General features: G+C 38.3%; 1 pseudogene; it reads right to left on the bottom strand.

Annotated features, from left to right (window-relative positions):
* Nucleotides 1-3,157: 3,157 nt before the first annotated feature.
* Nucleotides 3,158-4,164, bottom strand: LOC116584052 (annotated as a pseudogene).
* Between the last annotated feature and the right edge of the window lie 243 nt (nt 4,165-4,407).

The raw sequence follows: 4,407 nt of genomic DNA on the forward strand, positions 1-4,407 counted from the left end.
AAGACCAATCAATAAAAGTTTGTAAATATCAATGGAACAAAATAGAGAACCCAGAAATAGACCCTCAACACTACTAATCATCAAAAAAGCAGGAAAGAATACCCAATGAAAGAAAGATAGTCTCTTCAACAAATGGTGCAGAGAACATTAGACAATCTTATGCAAAAGAATTAAACTGGACCTCTCTCTTACACCATACAGAAAAATAAACTCAAAATGGTTGAAAGACCTAAATGTGAGACAGGAATCCATCAAAATCCTAGAGGAGAACACAGGCAGCAACTTCTGTGACCTGGGTTGCAACAACTTTTTGCTAGGCACTTCTCCAGGGACAAGAGAAATAAAAACAAAATGAACTATTGGGACTTTATCAAGATAAAAAGCTTTTGAACAGCAAAGGAAACAGTCTACAAACTTAAAGTCAACCTATGGAATGGGAAAAGGTATTTACAAATGACTTATCAGATAAAGGGCTAGTACCCAAAATCTATAAAAACTTATCAAACTCAAATAACAAACAAACAAAAAAAAAACCCAGTCAAGAAATGGAAAGAAGACATGAACAAACATTTCTCCAGAGAAGAAATACAAATGGCCAACAGACACATTAAAAAAAATGCTCATCACTTGACATTGGGGAAATACAAATCAAAACCACAATAATATATTACCTCACTCTAGTCAGAATGGCTAAAATCAACAAGTCAGGAAACAATAGATGTTGGAAAGGATGCAAAGTAAGGGGAACCTTTTTACACTGTTGGTGGAAATGCAAACTGGTACAGCCACTCTGGAAAAGAGGTTCCCCAAAAAGTTAAAAATAGTTTCCCATGACTCAGCAATTATACTACTAGGTATTTACCCAAAGGATACAAAAATACAGTTTTAAAGGGGTACATCCACCCCAGCGTTTATAGCAGTAATGTCCACAATAGCCAAAACTTGGAAACTACCCAGATGTCTATCCACAGATGAATCAGTAAAGGAGAGATCGTATATACATACAATGGTATATTACTTAACCATCAATAAGAATGAAATCTTGTCATCTGCAACGACATGGATGGAACTAGAGGGCATTATGCTGAGTGAAATAAGTCTGGCAGGGAGACAAATACCATATGATTTCACTCACGTGGAATTTAAGAAACTAAATTGATGAACATAGTGGAAAGGAAGGAAAAATAAAATAAGATGAAAATTGAAAGGGAGGCAAATCATAAGAGATGCTGGACTCTAGGAAACAAACTAAGGGTTGCTGGAGGGGAACTGGGTAGGAGAAAGGGATAATTGAGAGACAGGCATAATTGGGAGGAAGACTACTTGATATAATAAACAGTAAGCATTATATACAACTAATAAATCACTAAATTCTACCTTTGAAACTAATAATAATAAGGAAAAGTCTTACATATGGGAACAACCCAAAAGTCCAGCAACAAACAAATGAACAAAGAAAGGTAATGTGTACATACATGGGATATTATTTAGCCTTGAAAAAGATGGATGTGTTATCATTTGTGTCAACATAAAAAAAATAGGGAATATTACACTAAGTGAAATAAGCCAGTCACAGAAGGACAAATACCACATGATTCCACTTACATGACATATCAAATACTAAAACTTATAGACAAAGACAATAAAATAGTCTCTGTTAGGAGTTGGAAGATTGGGAGAATGAGGGGAAATGATGAATTATTGCTCAATGGATATAAAAGTCCAGTTATGCAAAACAAGTATGTTCTAGTTATCTGCTGTATATCATAGTACATATATTTAACATCATATTATGCACACTAAAATATGTTGAGGTCACTTCTCATTTTAAGTGTTCTTACCACAAAAACAAGCAAACAAACAAAACAAAAAACAAACAAAAAAACACAAAGAAATTTTGGAGGTGGTTGATATGTTTAGTACCTTGATTATGGAAATGTATGCATGTGTTGAAACTCACCAGTATGTATGCATTAAATACATGTATTTTGGTTGTTTTTTTTTTAAACTAAAATGAATACAATAATTATTGAATGAGCCAAATAAAATTCAAGTCAGTTGAAAATAAGACTATGCTAGGAGCACCTGGGTGACTCTGTCAATTAACCTCTGCCTTTAGCTCTGATCATGATCCTGGTCCTGGGATCAAGCCCCACATCAAGCTTCCCACTCAGGGAGGAGCCTGATTCTCCCTCTCCTCATTGCTCATGCTCTCTCTTAAATAAGCAAATTAAAATCTTTAAAAAAAAAAAAAAAAAAAAAGACTATGCTATCACTTACCAGAGTTGATGAAAGTAAATCCAGTTCTGAAAAATCAAAACTACAGAGTAAAGAGGGCTACCATAAGTGGTTAGCAATTAAGTAGCATCTAGGTTCATATTTCCTGAGGATCTTAATCCTTCCTGGTAGCTACCTATTTCACACAACTGAATAGCCCTGCAAAGAAGAAAGGGAAACGGCCTTAATGCTTCTAATCAAACAAGGAAAGTCATGCCACAATAGAGGCATTCAAGAGCACTTACCTTAAGAAAGTGATAAACACTGGCCAGGATAAATAGGGAGTCAGAGAAGGCACTGCTTTTAACTACCACAAACAGTAGTTGCCCCCCACCCAAATGTTAACACTCACTGAAAACCAACTACTGTATATGCCATATCAAGTCCAACGGCTTTTTCTCAGAGAGAAAGATCCCTTTACCTCTTACTTAGTCATGGACCTTCCTATGGCTTTCTCACAAATCTGTCCACTGTTGTACTTTATAGGACTCCACTAGCATTTATTTTATTTATTTTACTTTTCTTTCTTTATTTATTTTTTAAAAGACACATTTATTCAGCATCATGGTCAGACTATTACATTTAGCAATCAACAGCATGGGTGAAAAAAAAAATCTACATTAAAACCCTTTGTTGGAATGCTTTACACTTTCCACAGAACAGAAACTAAAATAACCTGTTATACAATTAGTCACAAATACAGTCCTGGAGTTTTTTTGCCCATACACATGAGCATTGTCTAAAACATGTCTTCTTCTTTGTAGCAGCTAGGCCCTGCCACCACTGTGCTTGGCTGAGTTCACAAATCGGTTGTAACCTGTAGCTTCCCTGTCACTTCTCTGGCTCTCCTCTCCTGCTAAGCTTTGTTTCCTGGCAGTAATTAAAACCTTCTGCCACTGCCTTAGCTGCTGCTGCTGCTGGAACCACCATAGCCACCTTGGTTTCGTGGTTTGGCGAAGTATTGGCCTCCACCACCATAAGGCCAGAGCTTCTGCCTCCAAAATTGCCTCCTTTCATGGGTCCAAAATTTGAGGATTGATTGTTGTAATTGACAAAATCATTATAGCTTCCGCCACCTCCAAAGTTGCTTCCATCATTACCAAATCCATTATAGCCACCCCCACTGCCACCATATCCACCACTACATCAACTGCCACCAAAGCCACCTCGACCACTGAAGTTTCCTCCATGACCAAAGTTGTCATTCCCACCAAAACCACCTCCATGACCACCACCAAAGTTTCCAGAACCACTTCGACCTCTTTGGCTGGATGAAGCACTAGCCATCTCTTGCTTAGAGAGAGCTTTCCTTACTTCACAGTTGTGGCCATTCACAGTATGGTATTTTTGAATGACAATCTTGTCTACAGAATCATGGTCATCAAATGTTACAAAAGCAAAACCCCTCTTTTTGCCACTGCCTCGGTCAGTCATGATCTCAATCACTTCGATTTTCCCATACTGTTCGAAATAATCTCTTAGATGATATTCTTCAGTGTCTTCTTTAATGCCACCAACAAAAATCTTTTTCACAGTTAAGTGGGCACCAGGTCTTTGAGAATCTTCTCTTGAGACAGCCCTCTTTGGTTCCACAACTCTTCCATCCACCTTGTGTGGCCTCGCGTTCATGGCTGCATCCACCTCCTCCACAGTGGCATAGGTGACAAACCCAAAGCCTCTGGAGTGCTTGGTGTTCGGATCTCTCATTATCACACAGTCCGTAAGTGTTCCCCATTGCTCAAAATGGCTCCTCAGACTCTCATCGGTTGTTTCAAAGCTCAGACCTCCGATGAAGAGCTTTCGCAGCTGTTCAGGCTCTTTGGGAGACTCTGACTTAGACATGACGGAGGTGGGAGGGGAGACTTTAACGATGCTTACTCGGCGGCATCCACGGGCAGAAAGTACTTTTATTTTTAAGTAATCTCCATACCTAACATGTGGCTCAAACTCACAACCCCAAGATCAAGCATTTCATGCCCACTGACCGAGCCAGCCGGTTGCCCTGGAATTCACTAACATTTAATACAGTGTATGAGGATGTAGAACGAAGAAACCTATTGTCACTATGACATCTATTCATAAAATTCTATGTATAAATCATTTCTCTTTGGTGTCATACTAGGGGGGAAT

The sequence above is a fragment of the Mustela erminea genome, chromosome 2 (assembly GCF_009829155.1).
Source record: "Mustela erminea isolate mMusErm1 chromosome 2, mMusErm1.Pri, whole genome shotgun sequence".
Lineage (NCBI taxonomy): Eukaryota > Metazoa > Chordata > Mammalia > Carnivora > Mustelidae > Mustela > Mustela erminea.